Source organism: Zea mays, chromosome 5, assembly GCF_902167145.1.
Source record: "Zea mays cultivar B73 chromosome 5, Zm-B73-REFERENCE-NAM-5.0, whole genome shotgun sequence".
NCBI classification, from domain to species: domain Eukaryota; kingdom Viridiplantae; phylum Streptophyta; class Magnoliopsida; order Poales; family Poaceae; genus Zea; species Zea mays.
The window spans coordinates 41380866-41403243 of record NC_050100.1 but is presented as its reverse complement, the minus strand read 5'-3'; the positions used below and the strand labels follow the sequence as shown (position 1 = coordinate 41403243).

Below are 22378 nucleotides of genomic sequence, written 5' to 3'. Positions count from 1 at the left end.
CCTTTTTTGACCCATTGTTTTTTGCTTTCTGTTGGCTTCCAATTTATGCCTTGATCTTGCTTTTGTATAGATAGTTTTTGGTCATTTTTTACATTATGTTATGGGTAAAGAACACATTTTGATCCCTGATCCATTGATTTCTAATCTAATTTTCTATGGGGATTGTATACTTTCAGGCATGGAGAGATGTCACTCTTTATGTGTTTTTAGTAGTGTTGTACTTATCGAACAAGTGGCCTGCTTCATTCTTTAAATTTGCTGCTTCTCTATATTCACTCCCAGTTTTGTTTTTAACCGATGAAGGGTTGCCTCTGTTCTCCGCATCAAGTGTTTTGTCCATGTTTTTCATTCTCTAGTGGCATTTATTGAATTGAGTAAATTGCTATACATTATAGCACTGGAATTAGGCTAAAGACAGGGGCGGACCCAGCGGGTGGTCCATATAGGGCATGACACACCCTAAGATCATATAAGGGTAGTTAGCATTGTGGTGTAAGTACTATCATTTCAACTTGACAGTCAAGGTTTGAGTCTTGATGATTTCTGTTTTTTGTTTCTTTTTTTGATATTTTTTCTGGCACACTCTAAGCGTAGCTAGAGAATCCCGGCACGAAGGAAGGAACAGGAGCAGGTGCTTCGTGAGGTGACAAAGGACCAACTGAATTTTCCTTCGTAAGCCTGTTCATGTCTTGACACAGTGATTCCTTTGTATATGTTGTTCTGTTTTTTTACTATTGTTGATTTTCATGTCTACAAGAATTTCTTATTTCCAATATTTAGAGTATGTCATTTGACTAAAGCTTTGAATTTGCCATGCTTAGCATGGCCTTTTGATCATGTTAGGCTATTAAATTCACAACGTGTGTTGAAGTATATTAACTCAGGTTCACTCATTGTGCACGGTGAAATTGTTTTTGGTGGTTGTTAACACGACAATGAATCTTTACTGCTCTATAAGAGAACAAAGTAGGCGTCCACCACCGCTTCGTGGCTCCGCTCCCGCACCCGTCCTCGCGATGCCTGCTCCGTCCCCGTAACGCACGCCGCGGTCCCCCGCGCCCTCGGCAAGGGCGTTCGCCCCAAATCCGCGTCCCTGCCATCTTCTGCCCCAGATCCGCGTCCACATCCACGCTCTCCATGGAAGGCGTCCGTGATGCTCGCGTCATCCCTAAACCCTGCTCGGTCTCCATGGAAGGGTCCTCCACCTCCGCCCCGGATCCGCGTCCCAGCCATCCTCCACCTCGGATCCGCGTCCGCGTCCACGCTCCCCGCTCGGTCTCCATGGAAAGGTCCTCCACCCGTGGACCTTGCCCCCACCGCACTCGTCCTCTATACGGGGGAGAAGTTTCCATCCAAATATTTGGGGCAGACCTCCTCGCCCCGCATCTCCCTTGCCATCCACGGATCTGGCCCCGCCCCGGATTCTGCTCGCGTTAAGGGCCAGTACTCGGCGTGGGCGGCCCTGAGCGCAGCGCTGGTCGCGTACCGGTGCCTCAGCGGCAGCCCCAAGAACCGGCTGGACATGTCCGCCGTCGTCCAGGCGCTGGAGCCCCTGCTCGACCTTGACGACGACGTGCCTATGGCACCCCTGGGCCACGCCGACCCCGTCGTGCTATTCGTAGCGGCCGCCGCAGAGGAGAATAAGGAGCGGGCCCCAAGGAAGGACGTCCTCGGCCACCGACGCAGGCCCATGTCGCCCAAGGCGAGCCCCAGGAAGCACCCCAGCGCCGGCACCAAGGACGAGTTTTGGGTGTGGCATCTGCCGGCCGACCAGAAGACACGTCTGAGCTTGGGCGATGTTGTGCAAGCGTGTGCGTGAGGCAAGCTGGCGAGGTGCTATTGGGGCTGAGTTTGTGCCTTGGACCAAATTATTGATTTTCAGTCTGCTGTTACGATGAGATGAGATGCAGAGTGTCGCCGCCGTCGGTCTCCGGCTCCTGCGGAAGTAGCTCAGCAGACCCCTACGGTGTCCCAGAATTCAGGTGGCGGGGCATTCGCCGGTACAAGCAGTTCCGGTCAGTCGACACGAACATGTCTACCGGCGACGACTCCGCTCTTGGCCAGAGACTAAAGTGAGTTTCCATTGATCGGTAACTACTACTCCCTCCGTTGCAAATCAAATACATTTTGTACTATAAAAGATTAGATATATACTAATAATCATTGCCTTTACGAGAAGAGGATGTAGAAAAAAAAGATAACTGAAGTTAAATAGTCTAACTCTAAAATATGTACTTATTTTAGAACAAATTGGGAGTACTACTGATCTGTTGGTGCAAGCTACATTTGACTGTACAAATAATATGCACACAGACAATAGATTAGAACAAGAGACCAACATAAAGGGTACTATCCATAACATCAACAGCAAAAAGCCTCAAATGAAAAGGGTACTATCCATAACCATTGGGGAAGAGTTCAAAGGCACCGAATATTTCTGTCTCCTGGCTATGAGTAGGATTACATTTATATGGTATCCAAAATAATTTGTAGTCAGCATTTATTGGACAGATGCACAAAAGAAAAGACAGTCAAACTCTTGGTTACTGAAAATCATTGTTGCAATAGCTCGAGTACACAGCAATCCGAAGGAAAAAAACACTTGCAGGTCCTTGTACAATAGAACCGGAATCATTCAAAGGCAAGAAAGTAAATTATTTTTACTATTATTCATACAGCACGACACATTGTAAGTCCAGTTTCAACTTCTGTTTTTAACCTGAAAACTTGCGTCCTGTAATCTTCTCGGACTCATATAGAATATGATTGATAAGGCCCCTTGCAGCACTGCACAGCAGGAAACAATTTCATAAGGTATGCTCCAACCATGATAAATTACTGGAAGATAAGACGGTAAAATTGAAAGCAAAAGTAAAAATTTACACAGGGCAGTCACTTACTCGTCCTTCATTTTCTGTATCTTCTCTGGATCAGTTTCATGCATGTTTTTCTTGAATTGTTGTCTCACCATGGCGACTAAAAGTTTTGTATTGTGTTTCTGGTTTACAAAAGGCTGGTTCAGTCTATTATTAAAAAAATCACAACTTCATGGTGGAGAGCAATGGTAAATTTTCAGATAAAAATATGCATACCTGATGGCCAATATACTTCGCCCTCTGTAAGCATTCACGATATAACTACATCATGAAAAAGGAGAGAACAATAAACAGAAAAAAATGTTTTTCTCCAGCATCGACTACGATTTTGTTTTGTTTCATTCATGACAATTTTTAATAAAAGTAACAAAAAACTAGGCTACAGGGTGCATATTAGATGTGTCTTCTGGAAAAGCTGAAGCTAGAATTTAGGGTAACTGATGCAAATTAATGAAGCCTGATGACTAACTATTCATTAACAGTACAACAGTACAAGTTGATTTGAAAGTTGGTCGCGACCCATAATACCAAGGAGACCACAGCAAAAAGCAAAAGGTGCAAAAGAAACGTTACCCTGAGCACATTATCAAAAGAAAGTTCGCCGCTTGGATGAGTGCCATGAGAAGCGTCACTGATAACGCCATCGAGCTCGGCAAGAACCTCTCCATCGCCTACAACCTACAATGCCAGGCCAAGATGAAAGGGAAATGTGCCCTTGGGCCATTTCTAAGTATTTTGGTGATTTAGTGTCCAACACAAGTGCCTAAGTGTAAAATGGTGGACAAAGTACAAATCAAGGATAAAGGTATGTTTCTCAGACTTAATACATTGTTTTAGAGACTAATGCATTGTGTATAAGTGCTGGAAACAGGAAAAATCGAATTGGAACTGTCTTGGCTCGAGCAGCCAAGAGTCTGCTCAGTCTGGGAGCACCGGACTGTCCGGTGGTGCACCGGACAGTGTCCGGTGCGCCAGGCTGGCTCGAGCGAACTGGCCGCTCTCGGGAATTCACCGGACTGTCCGGTGTGCACCGGACTGTCCGGTGAGCCAACGGTCGGCCGGGCCAACGGTCGGCCGCGCGATCTGCGCGGGACACGTGGCCGAGCCAACGGCTAGAAGGGGGCACCGGACTGTCCGGTGCGCCAACGGCTCTCTGGCTGCCAACGGTCGGCTGCGCCAGTTAAGGAAAGAAATCGGGCACCGGACAGTGTCCGGTGTGCACCGGACTGTCTGGTGCGCCACGCGACAAAAGGCAAGAATTGCCTTCCCAGATTGCTCTCAACGGCTCCTAGCTGCCTTGGGGCTATAAAAGGGACCCCTAGGCGCATGGAGGAGTACACCAAGCATCCTTTGAGCACTATTGATCACTCACACATCATTCTTGCGCACTTGTTCGACATTCTAGTGATTTGAGCTTCGTTCTAGTGTGCTAGCCATTCGAGCTTAAGTCTGGGTTCTGTGTGTGCGTATTTGCTGTGATCTTTGTGGCTTGTGTGAGTTGCTAATCCCTCCCTTACTCCGTGCTTCTTTGTGATCATCTTTGTAAGGGCGAGAGACTCCAAGTTGTGGAGATTCCTCACGAACGGGATTAAGAAAAGCAAAGCAAAACATCGTGGTATTCAAGCGGGTCTTTGGACCGCTTGAGAGGGGTTGATTGCAACCCTCGTCCGTTGGGACGCCACAACGTGGAGTAGGCAAGCGTTGGTCTTGGTCGAACCACGGGATAAACCACTGTGCTATCTCTGTGATTGATCCCTTGTGGTTATTGTGTTTTGTTGAGACTCCTCTCTAGCCACTTGGCTATTATTGTGCTAACGCCTAACAAAGTTTTTGTGGCTTAAGTTTAAAGTTCAATAGGATCACCTATTCACCCCCCCCCCTCTAGGTGCTCTCAATTGGTATCAGAGTCGTTCTCTTCAAGAAAGGGACTAACCGCCCGAAGAGATGGATCCTAAGAGGAAGGGAATCGTGATCAACGACAAGGAGAAGGAGTCCTTCATCAACGAGCCGAAGGATGACAAGCCTACTGACTCGGGCTCAAGCCACAAGCGCAAAGACGGGAAGAAGAAGAAGACAAGGCGCATCAAGGAGATCGTCTACTACGACAGCGACGAATCTTCCTCTTCCCAAAAGGACGACGACGACTACGAGAAAAAGAAAACAGTCAATTCGAACTTTTCTTTTGATTACTCTCGTATTCCTCAAAGTACAAATGCTCATTTATTATCTATTCCACTTGGTAAACCTCCTCATTTTGATGGAGAGGACTACGGATTTTGGAGTCACAAAATGCGTAGTCACTTGTTCTCTCTCCATCCTAGCATATGGGAGATAGTGGAGAGTGGAATGCATTTTGATAGTAGTTATAGTCCCATGTTTATCAATGAGCAAATTCATAAAAACGCACAAGCTACTACTGTGTTGCTAGCCTCATTGTGCAGGGATGAGTACCACAAGGTGAGCGGCTTGGACAATGCCAAGCAGATCTGGGACACTCTCAAGATCTCACATGAGGTCAACGACGTCACCATGCTCACCAAGATGGAGTTGGTGGAAGGCGAACTCGGGAGATTCGCAATGATAAGGGGAGAAGAGCCAACCCAAACGTACAACCGGCTCAAGACCCTTGTCAACAAGATATGAAGCTATGGAAGCACGCGATGGACGGACCACGACGTCGTCCGCCTAATGTTAAGGTCTTTTACCGTCCTTGATCCTCATCTTGTGAACAATATTCGTGAGAATCCTAGGTACACCAAGATGACGCCCGAGGAGATACTTGGAAAATTCGTGAGCGGGCGAATGATGATCAAGGAAGCAAGATACGTGGACGACACATTGAATGGTCCAATCAATGAGCCTCAACCTCTTGCTCTCAAGGCAACAAGAAGCAAGGAGACGCTACCTAGTAAGGTGGCATAAATTGAGGCGGTCGGACTTAATGATGAAGAGATGGCTCTCATCATCAAGAGATTCAAGACGGCACTAAAAGGTCGCAAGGGGCAGCCAAGCAAGACCAAGACAAAGGGGAAGCGCTCATGCTTCAAATGTGGTAAGCTTGGTCGTTTTATTGCTAACTGTCCCGACAATGATAGTGATCAGGATCAAGGGAACAAGAGGGAGAAGAAGAAGAACTATAAGAAGGCAAAGGGCGAGGCGCATCTAGGCAAGGAGTGGGATTCGGATTGCTCCTCTTCCGACTCCGACAATGAAGGACTCGCCGCCACCGCCTTCAACAAGTCATCCCTCTTCCCCAACGAGCGTCACACATGCCTTATGGCAAGGGAGAAGAAGGTATGTACTCGAAACTCTACTTATGCTTCTTCAAGTGAGGACGAATCTAGTGATGAGGATGAAATAGATTATTCATGTTTATTTAAGGGCTTATATAGATCTAAGATTGACAAGATTAATGAATTGATTGATGCTTTAAATGATAAGAATAGGCTACTAGAAAAGCAAGAGGATCTTCTGTATGAAGAACATGATAAGTTTGTAGAAGCACAAAAATCTCATGCTCTAGAAGTTAAAAGAAATGAAATGCTTTCTTGTGAATTATATTCTTGCCATGAGACAATTTCTAGCTTAAGGAGCATTAATGATGATTTGAATGCTAAGTTAGAAATAGCTAGTAAATCAACATCTTGTGTAGAAATTGTTGAAACTTGCAATAGGTGTAAAGACTTTGATATTAATGCTTGTAGCAAACACCTAGCCTCAATTTCTAAATTAAGTGATGAGGTGGCTAGTCTTAATGCCCAACTTAAGACTAGCAAAAGTGAATTTGATAAGCTAAAATTTGCAAGGGATGCCTACACGATTGGTAGACACCCCTCAATTAAGGATGGACTTGGCTTCAAGAGGGAAGCCAAGAACTTAATAAGCAATAAGGTTCCCATTCCCGCCAAGGAGAAAGGGAAGGCTCCTATGGCAAGGAGTACTAAAAGGAACCATGCTTTTATGTATCATGATAGAAGACAGTCTCATAGGAGTTGTAATGCTTATAATGTTTTTGATGCACATGCCTATGATTCTTATGCTATGTTTGCTTCTAGTTCTTCTTATTTGCATGATAGAGATATGTCTAGGAGTTATGTTCATCATGTGCCTAGAAAGAATATTGTTCATGTTGCTAGGAAAGTTATGGATGGTCCTTCTACAATTTATCATGCTTTAAATGCTTCCTTTGCTATTTGTAGAAAGGATAGGAAGATAGTTGCTAGGAAATTAGGGGCAAAATGCAAGGGTGATAAAACTTGCATTTGGGTCCCTAAGACAATTGTGACTAACCTTGTAGGACCCAACAAGAGTTGGGTACCTAAGTCCCAAGCCTAAATTTGCCTTGCAGGTTTATGCATCCGGGGGTTCAAGCTGGATTATCGACAGCGGATGCACAAACCATATGACGGGGGAGAAGAAGATGTTCACCTCCTACGTCAAAAACAAGGATTCCCAAGATTCAATAATATTCGGTGATGGGAATCAAGGCAAGGTAAAAGGATTAGGTAAAATTGCTATTTCAAAAGAGCACTCTATCTCTAATGTGTTTTTAGTTGAGTCTCTTGGATATAACTTGCTATCTGTTAGTCAATTATGCAATATGGGATATAATTGTCTATTTACAAATGTAGATGTGTCTGTCTTTAGAAGAAGTGATGGTTCACTAGCTTTTAAGGGTGTATTAGACGGCAAACTTTATTTAGTTGATTTTGCAAAAGAGGAGGCCGGTCTAGATGCATGCTTAATTGCTAAGACTAGCATGGGCTGGCTGTGGCATCGCCGCTTAGCACATGTGGGGATGAAGAACCTTCACAAGCTTCTAAAGGGAGAACACGTGATAGGTCTAACCAATGTTACTTTCGAAAAAGATAGACCTTGTGCAGCTTGTCAAGCAGGTAAACAAGTGGGAGGAGCGCATCACAGCAAGAATGTGATGACCACATCAAGACCCCTGGAGCTGCTACATATGGACCTCTTCGGACCCGTCACCTATCTAAGCATAGGAGGAAGTAAGTATGGTCTAGTTATTGTTGATGACTTTTCCTGCTTCACTTGGGTGTTCTTTTTGCAGGATAAGTCTGAAACCCAAGGGACCCTCAAGCGCTTCCTAAGGAGAGCTCAAAATGAGTTTGAGCTCAAAGTGAAGAAGATAAGGAGCGACAATGGGTCTGAGTTCAAGAACCTTCAAGTGGAGGAGTACCTTGAGGAGGAAGGGATCAAGCACGAGTTCTCCGCTCCCTACACACCACAACAAAATGGTGTGGTAGAGAGGAAGAACAGGACGCTCATCGATATGGCGAGGACGATGCTTGGAGAGTTCAAGACCCCCGAGTGCTTTTGGTCAGAAGCCATGAACACGGCTTGCCACGCCATCAACAGGGTCTACCTTCATCGCCTCCTCAAAAAGACGTCGTATGAGCTGCTAACCGGTAACAAACCCAATGTATCGTACTTTCGTGTATTTGGGAGTAAATGCTACATTCTAGTAAAGAAGGGTAGGAATTCCAAATTTGCTCCCAAAGCTGTAGAAGGGTTTTTGTTAGGTTATGATTCAAATACAAAGGCGTATAGAGTTTTCAACAAATCATCGGGTTTGGTTGAAGTCTCTAGCGACGTTGTATTTGATGAGACTAATGGCTCTCCAAGAGAGCAAGTTGTTGATCTTGATGATGTAGATGAAGAAGATGTTCCGACGGCTACTATACGAACCATGGCGATTGGTGATGTACGACCACAGGAACAAAAGGAGCAAGATCAACTTTCTTCCTCAACTATGGTGCATCCCCCAACTCAAGACGATGAACAGGTTCATCAACAGGAGGCGTGTGATCAAGGGGAGCACAAGATGATCATGTGATGGAGGAAGAAGCGCAACCAGCACCTCCAACCCAAGTTCGAGCGATGATTCAAAGGGATCATCCCGTCGATCAAATTCTGGGTGACATAAGCAAGGGAGTAACTACTCGGTCTCGATTAGTTAATTTTTGTGAGCATTACTCCTTTGTCTCTTCTATTGAGCCTTTCAGGGTAGAAGAGGCCTTGCTAGATCCGGACTGGGTGTTGGCCATGCAAGAGGAGCTCAACAACTTCAAGAGGAATGAAGTTTGGACGCTGGTGCCTCGTCCTAAGAAAAATGTTGTGGGAACCAAGTGGGTGTTCTGCAACAAACAAGACGAGCACGGGGTGGTGACAAGGAACAAGGCTCGACTTGTGGCAAAGGGTTATGCCCAAGCCGCAGGTTTGGACTTTGAGGAGACTTTTGCTCCTGTGGCTAGGCTAGAGTCCATTCGTATTTTGCTAGCATATGCCGCTCACCATTCTTTCAGGTTGTTCCAAATGGATGTGAAGAGCGCTTTCCTCAACGGGCCAATCAAGGAGGAGGTGTACGTAGAGCAACCCCCTGGCTTCGAGGATGAATGGTACCCCGACCACGTGTGTAAGCTCTCTAAGGCGCTCTATGGACTTAAGCAGGCCCCAAGAGCATGGTATGAATGCCTTAGAGATTTCTTAATTGCTAATGCTTTCAAGGTTGGGAAAGCCGATCCAACTCTTTTCACTAAGACATGTGATGGTGATTTGTTTGTGTGCCAAATTTATGTCGATGACATGATATTTGGTTCTACTAATAAAAAGTCTTGTGAAGAGTTTAGCAGGGTGATGACGCAGAAATTCGAGATGTCGATGATGGGCGAGTTGAACTACTTCCTTGGGTTCCAAGTGAAGCAACTCAAGGACGGCACCTTCATCTCTCAAACGAAGTACACGCAAGACTTGCTGAAGCGGTTTGGGATGAAGGATGCCAAGCCCGCAAAGACTCCGATGGGAACCGACGGACACACCGACCTCAACAAAGGAGGTAAGTCCATTGATCAAAAAGCATACCGGTCAATGATAGGGTCGTTACTTTATTTATGTGCTAGTAGAGCGGATATTATGCTTAGCGCATGCATGTGTGCTAGATTTCAATCCGATCCTAAGGAGTGTCACTTAGTGGCGGTGAAGCGAATTCTTAGATATTTAGTTGCTACGCCTTGCTTCGGGATCTGGTATCCAAAGGGGTCTACCTTTGACTTAATTGGATATTCAGATTCCGACTATGCTGGATGTAAGGTCGATAGGAAGAGTACATCGGGGACGTGCCAATTCTTAGGAAGGTCCCTGGTGTCATGGAACTCTAATAAACAAACTTCCGTTGCCCTCTCCACCGCTGAGGCCGAGTAGGTTGCCGCAGGACAGTGTTGCGCGCAACTACTTTGGATGAGGCAAACCCTTAGGGACTTTGGCTACAATCTAAGCAAAGTCCCACTCCTATGTGATAATGAGAGTGCCATCCGCATGGCGGAAAATCCTGTTGAACACAGCCGCACAAAGCACATAGACATCCGGCATCACTTTTTGAGAGACCACCAGCAAAAGGGAGATATCGAAGTGTTTCATGTTAGCACCGAGAACCAGCTAGCCGATATCTTTACCAAACCTCTAGATGAGAAGACCTTTTGCAGGTTGCGTAGTGAGCTAAATGTCTTAGATTCGCGAACTTGGATTGATTTATAGCATACATGTGTTTATGCCTTTGATCATGTTCCTTATGCATTTTGTTGCTTAGTAATGGTGCTCAAGTTGTACAAACACTCCCTGGATCTCACAAGTCTGTTGCAAAGTGATGCACATGTTTAGGGGGAGATGTGTTACAACTTGACCCTTTGAGACTAACCATGTGCTTGAGTTTGCTTGATTTAGTCTCAAAGAAGGATAGAAAGGGAAAAGGTGGACTTGGACCATGAAAGACTTCCACTGCACTCCGCTGAGAGGGTAACTTATTCCAAGTTCATCTCACGTACTCTTATTGCCTTTGCATTCTTATTGAAGATTTTGGTAAGGCAATGGGGTTCAAGGGGCCAAGATTAATCCCGTTTTGGTGCTTGATGCCAAAGGGGAAGAAAATAAAGGCCAAAGCGACAAATGGATCAGCTACCACTTGAGAGATTTTGAAAATAGTAGAATAGAGCTTTTGGTTTGTCAAAACTCTTTTATTGTCTCTCTTGTCAAAAGTTGGCTTCTTGTGGGGAGAAGTGTTGATTATGGGAAAAAGGGGAGTTTTTGAAATCTTGAATCAATTTCTCTTAGAATGACTCTCTTTAAGTCTTAACATGTGTGTTTGACTTAGAGATAGAAATTTGAGTTTGATTTGCAAAAACAAACCAAGTGGTGGCAAAGAGTGATCCATATATGTCAAATTTGAATCAAAACAATTTGAGTTCTTATTTGAATCGATTATGTATTTGTTCTACTTGCTTTATATTGTGTTGGCATAAATCACCAAAAAGGGGGGAGATTGAAAGGGAAATGTGCCCTTGGGCCATTTCTAAGTATTTTGGTGATTTAGTGTCCAACACAAGTGCCTAAGTGTAAAATGGTGGACAAAGTACAAATCAAGGATAAAGGTATGTTTCTCAGACTTAATACATTGTTTTAGAGACTAATGCATTGTGTCTAAGTGCTGGAAACAGGAAAAATCGAATTGGAACTGTCTTGGCTCGAGCAGCCAAGAGTCTGCTCAGTCTGGGAGCACCGGACTGTCCGGTGGTGCACCGGACAGTGTCCGGTGCGCCAGGCTGGCTCGAGCGAACTGGCCGCTCTCGGGAATTCACCGGACTGTCCGGTGTGCACCGGACTGTCCGGTGAGCCAACGGTCGGCCGGGCTAACGGTCGGCCGCGCGATCTGCGCGGGACACGTGGCCGAGCCAACGGCTAGAAGGGGGCACCGGACTGTCCGGTGTGCACCGGACATGTCCGGTGCGCCAACGGCTCTCTGGCTGCCAATGGTCGGCTGCGCCAGTTAAGGAAAGAAATCGGGCACCGGACAGTGTCCGGTGTGCACCGGACTGTCCGGTGCGCCACGCGACAGAAGGCAAGAATTGCCTTCCCAGATTGCTCTCAACGGCTCCTAGCTGCCTTGGGGCTATAAAAGGGACCCCTAGGCGCATGGAGGAGTACACCAAGCATCCTTTGAGCACTATTGATCACTCACACATCATTCTTGCGCACTTGTTCGACATTCTAGTGATTTGAGCTTCGTTCTAGTGTGCTAGCCATTCGAGCTTAAGTCTGGGTTCTGTGTGTGCGTATTTGCTGTGATCTTTGTGGCTTGTGTGAGTTGCTAATCCCTCCCTTACTCCGTGCTTCTTTGTGATCATCTTTGTAAGGGCGAGAGACTCCAAGTTGTGGAGATTCCTCGCGAACGGGATTAAGAAAAGCAAAGCAAAACACCGTGGTATTCAAGCGGGTCTTTGGACCGCTTGAGAGGGGTTGATTGCAACCCTCGTCCGTTGGGACGCCACAACGTGGAGTAGGCAAGTGTTGGTCTTGGCCGAACCACGGGATAAACCACTGTGCTATCTCTGTGATTGATCCCTTGTGGTTATTATGTTTTGTTGAGACTCCTCTCTAGCCACTTGGCTATTATTGTGCTAACGCCTAACAAAGTTTTTGTGGCTTAAGTTTAAAGTTCAATAGGATCACCTATTCACCCCCCCTCTAGGTGCTCTCACAAGATCACACGTGAGGTCCTCAGGATCGTCGCTCCAATGGATACGGTTTTGTCGGTGCAATGGATACAGCTTCTGTGTATGTGGGGATCCTATGTATGTGTGCGTGTGATAGATTGGCGTCGTCGACCTGTGTAACTGTGTTGATTTTTTATCTCCCTTCTTCCACAGGTGACATCCCCTTCCACAACGGCTGCAGTGTTGGGCTTATGGATGAGGGAATAGTGGCTGCAATGGTGGGCTTATCCTATTATTCATGCAACTTGTGAGTGAGTACATGTGTTTAAGCACTACTTCGAGGAGCTGGAAGAGGAGTCGCTGAGAGATAACTTTGGTGTTGTGGTAAGCAAATTTCAAGTACTTCTGTTTGATGTGCGGCTACTAGGACTTGACAGAATGGGGCGCCATTTTGTGCTTACAGTATGAGTTGCTTGATGAGATGATGGATTTTGGGTACCCACAATATATAGAGGCAAAGACCTTGATCCTGTACAGTTTTATTGTCAGACTGGTTAGACCATATGACAAATTGAGATAAATTGTAGTTAGCAGCAAGACAATATGAAACTGAACAAAGGAAAGTGGCTGAGTGAATTTACATGTTCCATTCTGTACATCTCATAGTCATGACGAAATTGATTACATTCTTCGGTCCCCTTAAAGTATTCATCATCAAAGTTCTCATCTGTATTTTATGTGCAGTTACAGGGGAAAGACATCATCCAGTTATTCAAATGGAGATGAAATTTAAAACTATAAGGATCTTGTCCCATGAAAGACTACAAATGAGGTTTAATTTCATTAGATCACTAGATTGTATCTTTTGCATTCCTTTGGCATGTATGGCTGGGCTGGCCATGTCGGGATTTTCAATTTTTGGTCACTACACATGAAACCATTTTGGACACTAATCAGTAGCTAGCTACAAAAATTGTTTATGTTTTTTTGGCCAAACATGCATGCCTGAACTATCGTATCTAACAATTTGTCAAAGAAAGTCTTAGCTTTTCTATGGATTAAATCTCATTTACTCTTCTGGGCTAAGCTAATACTAAATTCTATGGTGTTTAGTTTCAGCGTAAAGTCTATGGTGTTTCGTTTTAGCTTGGACTGGGATAAGAAAAATTGAAGTATGTCTCTTGGCCTTGCCATCAGACTTACAGTGATTCACGACATGCATATTTTCCTATGGAGGTACTGTATTCCACGATCATTCAGTTGTAGCAGCTTGATGCCTGACATTTTCTGTTCCTTTAGCTTTTTAGGTGTTATATCCTAAATTCGGTTGTTGCTGGAAGGTATTGGGCCTGTTTGTTTCGGCTTCTGGCAGCTTCTGGCCACCAAAAGCTGCTGCGGACTGTCAAACGCTCAGCTTTTCAGCCAACTTCTATAAAATTTGTTGGGGCAAAAACCATCCAAAATCAACATAAACACATAATCGGTTGAGTCGTTGTAATAGTAGGAATCCGTCACTTTCTAGATCCTGAGCCCTATGAACAAATTTATCTTCCTCCACACGTAATCGTAATGATACTCAGATTCTCCCCACAGCCAGATTCTTCCCACAGCCAGATTTTCAGAAAAGCTGATCAGAAAAAGCTGAACCAAACAGGCCCATTGTATCACTGAATAACTAGGCAGAAAACATTTATGAGGTCCTCACATCTAAATGTTACAGATTGGTGGAATGATAAATTTTTATCACTCATTTGTTCTTGTTAAAAGAAGCTCGTAAGGATGCACTGGCACCATAGTTTTTGTTTCTTTTCATTTGTCTCAGTAATTTTTTTTTACAAAAGACTCAATATTATCTTTAGCATATGGTGCTTTCAAATTGTAAATTCGTGTGTGCCATCACAACGCACAACAACTCCCACAAATAGGGCCTTTATTTGGGCGTTTGTAAGGCCTATACAACAACAAATAGTTGAAGGAGATTTAGTGAAATTTGTTCGTCGAGAAGTTAAGCGGATGCATTGAAGCCAATTTGTGTCATTCGAGACCTTGTTCAAAGGTATCTGAATCTTTAGTCTTGAACAGCGAATCAGTTACTTCTGTTGTATAGTTAGGTATCCTGATATTATGCAAATGAATTTGATTGTGTAGTTCTTAAATTAGTCACACACATGGTCGTAGAAGGTAAGACATTCAAGTCAGGTGTATTGGATTAAGTTTTATGTGTATTGGATTAAGTTTTATAGGTGTGGGTGGTAATAGTCGTGACTGCCATTTAGTAAATATGCTAAAAATCATTTGTTCCAATGCAGCTTGTTCATAATTTTTGGTACATGTTTTCTTTCATACGACTTATCTCCTCCCTCTACAAAATAGGGAGAAAGCATCAGACATAAGTAAAATACATCACATCTACTAACTCAAACGTTGATTCACTATAGAACACTATCTTTCTTTCTTGTCTTTTACCATGTCTATATTCAGTCATTTGCTCTCGGATTCCTAGCAATTTATGAAATGTAGTTCTATAGCATTCTATGGAAAGAAATGTATGTGGAGAAACATATTCTAGGTGTTTACATAACATTAGAACCTGTCAAGTATCCCCTCACTTCCATTTCACCTATCGTGGCCTCTCCTAATTGGTTTGCCGTCGCAACGCACGAGCACTCACCTAGTTTATATATATTTACAGTTGAGGAGGAAGACCAGAGAGTCCAAGAAAGAGAACGTTACCCTTGGACCCACTTTTCGTGAGGGATAGTGTTGCTCACATTACTTAGCCTAGGTCTTTTAAAGCCATTTGGTCTGCCAAAAGGCTATATCTCTACTACTATTATGTGAGCACTGTAGGCGTCCACTATCGCGCGGTGCACGTTCTGCCGCTCCGCTCACGCCCGCGGCCGAACGCTCCCCCGCACCTTCCATCCTCCGCGCAGCCACAGCTGCGATTCCCTGCTCCCCGCACCTTCCATCCTCTGCGCAGCCACAGCCGCGATTCCCGCCGCCCCGCCGCGCTCACCTTCCCTCCCGCGGCAGAGTGCTCCCTCGACGGGGCCGCCCCAACCATCGCCCTCCTCATCCGCCATCGCGATCCACTCCTCGACGCAATCCATCTACCCCACAGAACTGCTGCCGGCGTGGCAGATCTCCTCCTCGGCACCTAGATCTCCTCGGCGCGATCAACGGCTGAGCCCGCTGCCCCCACCACACAACCGATATGCTCTCCATGGAAGGTCAGGGACCTGCTCGCCCATGATCTCCATGGAAGGTGGTCTACTGTCGACGGCCTCTCCCTCGTGCTCCTTCGTCAACCCCGTCCGCCGCGCCGCCGAGCCCCGAGATCGCGCCGATCCGCCATTCTCGCGCCCTCGCCCCGACACGCGCTCACCACCGGCCCTCACCAACCTCCACTCGCGTTCCCCACACCACCCTCCACCCCATCCGCGTCCGCCCCATCCGTAGCACGCGGGCTGCAGCCGCCCCATCCCTAAAATGTGGGCGCTGGCGCTACCACGGCTCCGCACCATGCCTCCGCGCTGCCAGACAGCGCCGGGCGATACCATGCCCCCACCCCGGCTTCTTCCTGCCAGTGTAATCGGCCACTACTTCTCCACTGCTGCTCGCCGTCTCCTCAACCACCGCTGCGCCACACAATCCTCCCGCGACGTGTCTGATTCAAGCCAGGATGTCTCACAGGAGGAGCAGCGGAAGCCCGAACCGAATCCAACCGAGTCATCTCAACGACTCCGCCAGTTTCCAATCGCCCCTTTTTTAGGCGTTCAAGTTCCTTCGAGATGATGACAAGCAGAGGAGAGGTAACCCTAATCCCAAATTCCTTTGAGTTTCACTGTCACTTCCCAACACCTGGACAAAATCTAAAAAGCTGGTGGAATCCGGATCAGAGATAGCGTCTCCTTCAATCCCTCTGGCGACACCAACAACGCATCCCCGTGGCCATCCTCGATTCTCCTTGCCAAGGAGGCGACAGCCAAGTCGTCGCGGTCACGGCCGGCGATCCACTCGAGGGTGTTCCTGGTGAGTAGCACCACTGCGGTGGGGATCGGGGATGGGGGAGGCGGCAATGGCGATGGCGGGGTGCAGCTCGCCGACAACCTTAAGATCTTCAAGGCTGACAACTTCGATCTCGACGTCTAGGTGAGCCTGCCTGCCTGCTATCTCTGTTCTGGTCGTGTCGCGAGATCTAGCTCGCCTGCTGCATCCTGCTGTGATAGTGGGTTGGACCGTGTGGGTGGTGCAGTGGAGTCGTGGAGAGGTCTTGTATCCCGTAAAACAAAAGAAAAATTGCCCAACAACCAATTATGGTCAAATGTTTACATCAAACATTATTTGTTGGGTTCAGGTGAAATTATCCAAATCAAGTTAGTTGGATTTGTAATGGGTGGATGCAAATTCTCTCCTTAGAAATAAATACATTTATAGAACTAGAAAAGTGGACGTAGAGAATTATTTATAGTTAGGTTTTACAAAAAATGGAAGATGGAATAGTATCACTAATCTCTACAGGCATTGCTTATTTTAGACTCCACAAGTGCATGGCATATTCAGTTGATCAAGTGAGGCAGATTACATTTGGTAATACCAAGTGACAAACAAAATATATAAATTAATTGGTTCAAAAAAAGACAACACGACGCTCTGTACTCGTCTGTGCCTACCTAACCACATGTAGTAAAAGGGAATCACATGAACAACAGACATCAAGGGGCCATTTGTGCTTCTTCATATTATTACACAATTTAAGCGACTTTCCATGATCTGAGATATTTGTGAGTGTATATGCATTTGATTAATATCCGTTACATTTGGTATCTGCTAAGGCGTTAATATTTGTTTCCAAACAAACATGGTCGACTGTACGTCATACACAACAAATAAGGAAATGTACATACAAGGGAAAATTTCCTAACTGCAAAGGAAAAATTGGAAACCAGATTGAGATGGTCTTTTGATGAATTGCCGGGCACAAAATGATGAGTGTCGTACACAAACATGCAGCACAAACTCTGGAGGGCCTGCTGGTCTAGATTCAAACTGTTAGCATGGAATAATTCATGGGATCAATGATCCATATAATTTATGGTATTCCCTTCATTGCTTTGAACTGAAGTATGGGAGGGAGTTGTGCTAGATTGGACAGTTCCCTTATGTTTCTGATCTTTGTCTCCCACTTTGGTCAAATTCTGTTTTAAAGGTCTAAATTCGTGCTTCTTTATATTATGCAGATTCCTTCCAAGGCTCTGTGCAGCTGTTCATCCATTTCTCCCTTCGATGTCGGTGTTTGTCCCTGCTATGTGTGTTGGATCACCATTGACATATATGTGGAAGTAGGTTCTCTGCTGAAAGAATACATACCTGTAACAAACTGGGGATTAGACCGGCATACAGTGCTGGTACCCCACCTTGGTCGACAATCTTAAGGCATGTTGCAAGCGCATTCATTCTGGTTGCTTTTACTTGCATCTGTAGCTGCCTAAGGACCACTTCAAATGTGTATGTAGCAGCTTCAGCACAGCAACCAGCAATGGCCCCATAGAGTAAAGTCCTCACAGTACCCAGTTCAAGTTGATCCAATGCATTTGTCTCTTGTTTTTGTTGCTTCATCATCGATACCATTTTCTTTCCTTCAGGAGAATGCAGATAAGCCATCTTCAGTATGCCATACACTCCATAGAATACAACGCCAGAGGATGCCATACTGATAAGAGAAGGCACCAATCCCTTATACAGCGAGAAGAATCCTTCAGTTTGGATCATGTGGCGGGCAACACCAATGACCCCACCTAAAGCTTCACCACCAGGAGCATCCATCTTTGTCCTGATCTGAAACCAACAGCTCAAATCAGGTAATAGTCAGTGAAAAGATGACAACAAAGTAAAAGATTAAAGAAATATGTGGTACAAATTCTTTAAAAAAAACCTACTGTATCCATAGGTATGCACATGATCGTTGTTGTAACACCAGCAAAAGCACCAGCAATAAATCTTTCAAAGTTTGCAGATTCTTCGTTACCAGACCACTTGAGCAGTTACCAGACCATTTAAAAGATTGAATCTTATAAATATTTGTGTGTGTAGCTGTGTTGTCAGTTTATAAGTGCTTCTTTGAGTAGCCATTACAGTCCCTGGATACTGTCTTGGTTTAGTTAGGCCCAAGCAGCCCTTGACATTTATCTACATTGTCACAGGTTGATTAGCCCTTGACATTTATCACCAAGGGACAAAGCACACTAACTGCTTTATACTCTGGGACATAAATACTAGGTACTTAAGATGATTTAACAATTTTAACTATTTTATACTCTGGGACAAAGCACACTAACTAATTAGCCCTTGCATTTTGTGGTCTGAGGACTCCGTGTAGGCTGCAGCCCAGTCCTCATTGTTCTGATTAGCTCTGCCATTTTTTTATCACAGGATCTTACATCGTTTCTGGACAACACTACAGGGATCTTGTGAAGACATAGGATGGTTGCAAAGAACTCGGGCATCACTTCGTTCAGTTGATGGGACAGGTCACTTCAAGGAGATTTTGCATGAGATAAGGTGAATTTTTTGTGCCCAGTTTTAGGAACTCTTGACACACAAAAAGGAAAAACGTTACACACTACCACTTCTTTCAGAAAGTATTGGACTAGAGATTTTCGTAACACCCCCTAGGATTGAGAAATCTGCACCTCTCTTTCAAATTATAAGACATTTCTCTCTTTTCTAGATACATTGTTTTAAATATGTTTTTAGAAATATTGTATAGCTATGTTATAGAAAAAATCTACGTTTGTAGAAAAATCCAAAATGTCTTATAATTTGAAAAGCATGGACTATTTGCTTGGTTGTCAATTAGTAAGTAACAGTTTTCTAAAATATTGTAAGCAGCTTGCTAGCTCATTGCTTGGTGCTTAAGTAGTAAGTTAGTGCTTGAGTTCTATGTGAGTTCCTTTATATTTAGATTAAGAGTGATTCACGTACTACTGAACTTAAATACTGAATATTTACTTAAAGGAGTCAACAATGACCATGAACTATTTGTTCTTTCTAGAATCACACCTTTCGCTACCTAAAACAAGTCTACCATATGAGATACAAACAACACCCATGTTTGCATGTACTAAAATGGTTGCCGGCAGCAGCTGCACCTACGGTTAGGCTAGCTGATTGCTAGCAGCATTAGCTGCAGCATAGTCACTGAAATAAACTGAAATGCCACATTGGAACCTACGGCTAGCAAGCACTCTGCACTAGAAACATTGGATTTTTTAAAGTCATTATGGCCCGGGCCTAAACCACACGCTCACACATCAAATCATCTGTAAGAAGTATTTTTGGATGTCTGAATTAAATGTCACATAACCCGATTACGTATGTAGATGTAAGTTTTAAGTTATTGTTTCTAATTGGCACTCGTCAACTCATTCTCTAGGTGGAACAATCACTTCTCATCACAGGTTTTGGATATGAACATGATGATGCTAGGATGACCAATATAAATTTGTTTAAGGAATTTACTGCCCTAAGCAGGGTAAGTGTTTCCTGAACTACAATTGTTTTTTTTGGCTTTTTGCAGATCTGCACATCTGAATTTCCTATTATCCTGTTGGGCTGCCTCTTTTTTGGAGTGACTGTAGCAACCACTTCTAATTCATTTTCAATTGTATTGAACTGGATGTTGACCTTCCTAGCATAATTAGCTCTATTTTTTAAAAAAATAGTTCATTATGTATGTTTCTATTTTTTATGGTACCGCCTATGTTTATATAAATTTAGCCTAGCACTGCTTGAATAACAAGTGATTGAATGAGGCTCATATGCAACCATTAAATCAATATTTATGAACCAATGTTTGTTAAAGTAATAAAACATTTACAAGGACCATCGATGACCTCAAGAAGCTGGTGGTGGCGTAGATGGGAACGCACCCCGAGAAGATTTGCATCTAGAGGTGGTGACCCCACCTCTGTCCTCAACCGCCACCTCGTACCTCGTCTTCGGCGCCGCCGGCTCCTGCCCCCCTTGGCACGCCTTCGGGGTCCTCGCTGGCGGCAAGCACCTCCGTCCCGGAGGCATCTGCCGCTGCAGCATAGACCACCGCGTCCTCGCTCAGCAGCACCGATGTCGATGATGGCAACAAGGAGGACGGCTCCGCGAGCACCCCCGAGATCTGCTGCTGCCACTCCCACGCAGCTCTTGCTTGTGAGATCTGTGTGCAGGTTGATGTCCTCGTGGCGCCACGCCGACCTCACCGCCACCAAGCGCGCCACCCATGTCCTCACCGACCTCGCCAAAAACTATAAGAATAGGTGTAGTCACTGTCGGGGTGTACATCCAATTGAGTTTTGAGTTGGTGTTTAGCTTTCCCTTACCAGGGACGGATCAAAGCACCGTAATAAGTGTCGATATAGCTCTTTCAATTGCGCCTATTGTTTTGTGCGGGCTATATGGATCAAGGAACCCTCTTTGCAGCAGAGGTTTGTTTTGTGTTCTGCTGCTAGTAGTCGCATGTCAGTTTAATCTTTTGAGTTCTGGAAGCTGTTGGTCCCTTAGGTGTTTGGGAGATCCTTTTGAATCGAAGCACACACACTCAGGTGCTATGACCTTTGGCATTTCATAGTTGCATATTTAACTGGTGTGCGAAGAGCACCAGGATAGCACCCTTGCAGCAGGAACTTACTTTTGGTTGCTTTTCTGTTGCCTGTCATATCCCGATATTTGTTTCCTGCAAATTTACTTTGTTTAATTGTATTCTATTGATTTTACAGCTTTTGTACTTGTACAGTTACATTGTCATCTGGTTTCTATTGCACGTGTAGCTGATTAGTTGTAGTCACTATCTTGCAAGCATAGATATTAGGGAGGTATTATGTCCAGTCAAGTTTTGTGTTGGCTATGTGTAGCGAATTAGGATTGCTTTTCCTGGGATGGATCAGAGCACATGTACTGTGGCGATATAGTTGTTTCAATAGTATAGTTGCCAAATTTTATGTGTGTGCTATATAGACCAGGGAACCCACTTAGAAGCAGAAAATTTTCTGTGTGCGCGCGAAATTTTCTGTGTGTGCTAACAAATTGCAGGCAACCATCTTAACAACAAAAGAGGCTCGTACAATAGCAGAGATGATGCTAAACCACTTGTGCATGCAAAGTATCAAAAAGGAGACCAGACACATGTTGATGAAACATCTAAAAAGGTAAGCAACTTGAACCACTGTTTTCTTTTCTTGTTTCCCATGAGAAATCAACATATGTTATCCACAGATCTTTTACATGGACCCTGTAGTTATTTTTTTCCTTATCGTTTTTAGTCAAGTTTTCTGATGGGAAAGTTAAGTATACCTAATCCCCCCCAAAAAAAACACCCACCCACCAAAACACATGCACACAACCAAAAAACAAACAAAGAATTAAAAAATTTGTATGTTACACTATTAGTCTGCTTGTGGTGTTGTTTTGGTAATTGCTGGTGTACTTAGCTGAACTTTTGTTTCATTACTATAGTTTTGATCCTTGTCCTTTTGTTTGTGTTATAGCATCCATGCTGCTTTGATCTAAAATATACTGTTGAAAAAGCAAAACTTTAACTGGAGTTTGAATTCCATTTAAATCATGCTATTTGGCATATCGATTGATCCCTACTACATAGATCAAATTATGTAGGCATTTCATACGAATTATTGTTTAAACGCAACCATCAACCCACGCTCTTGGAATGATTTTTTTTCTTACAATAAGTTTTGGCATTTAGGTCCTGGAATCTGAATGCACAAATGTGGAGACCTTATAGAAAAGGGCACAAGCACACATGCATCTTGCTGATCTTGATTTGGCGGAGGCAGACATCAAGAAAGCTCTAGATAAACTACAGATCCAGACATGTTAATCATATGTACTACTGAAGTTGGCTTAATGAAATCTTTTGAGAATAACTTGCCTATTTAACTTGTGTCCTTTTTGATGGTGGCGTTGTTTGTTAGCTACAAAATC

At 44.5% G+C, this 22378-nt stretch overlaps 1 long non-coding RNA gene and 1 pseudogene across 2 annotated transcripts; one reads left to right on the top strand and one right to left on the bottom strand.

Annotated features, from left to right (window-relative positions):
* Positions 1–2718: 2718 nt before the first annotated feature.
* LOC103628161 (uncharacterized) lies at positions 2719–3134 on the bottom strand. Its single transcript, XR_002261921.2, has 3 exons — positions 3093–3134; positions 2901–2998; positions 2719–2787 (listed from the first exon to the last, which is right to left on the bottom strand). It is a non-coding gene; the product is annotated as an uncharacterized lncRNA (long non-coding RNA).
* Positions 3135–15389: 12255 nt separating this feature from the next.
* LOC100383530 (mitochondrial adenine nucleotide transporter pseudogene) lies at positions 15390–20925 on the top strand (annotated as a pseudogene). Its single transcript, NR_160770.1, has 7 exons — positions 15390–16197; positions 16285–16537; positions 17626–17727; positions 17870–17937; positions 18031–18246; positions 18818–18946; positions 19821–20925. The product of NR_160770.1 is annotated as a mitochondrial adenine nucleotide transporter pseudogene (transcript).
* The last annotated feature ends 1453 nt before the right edge of the window (positions 20926–22378 follow it).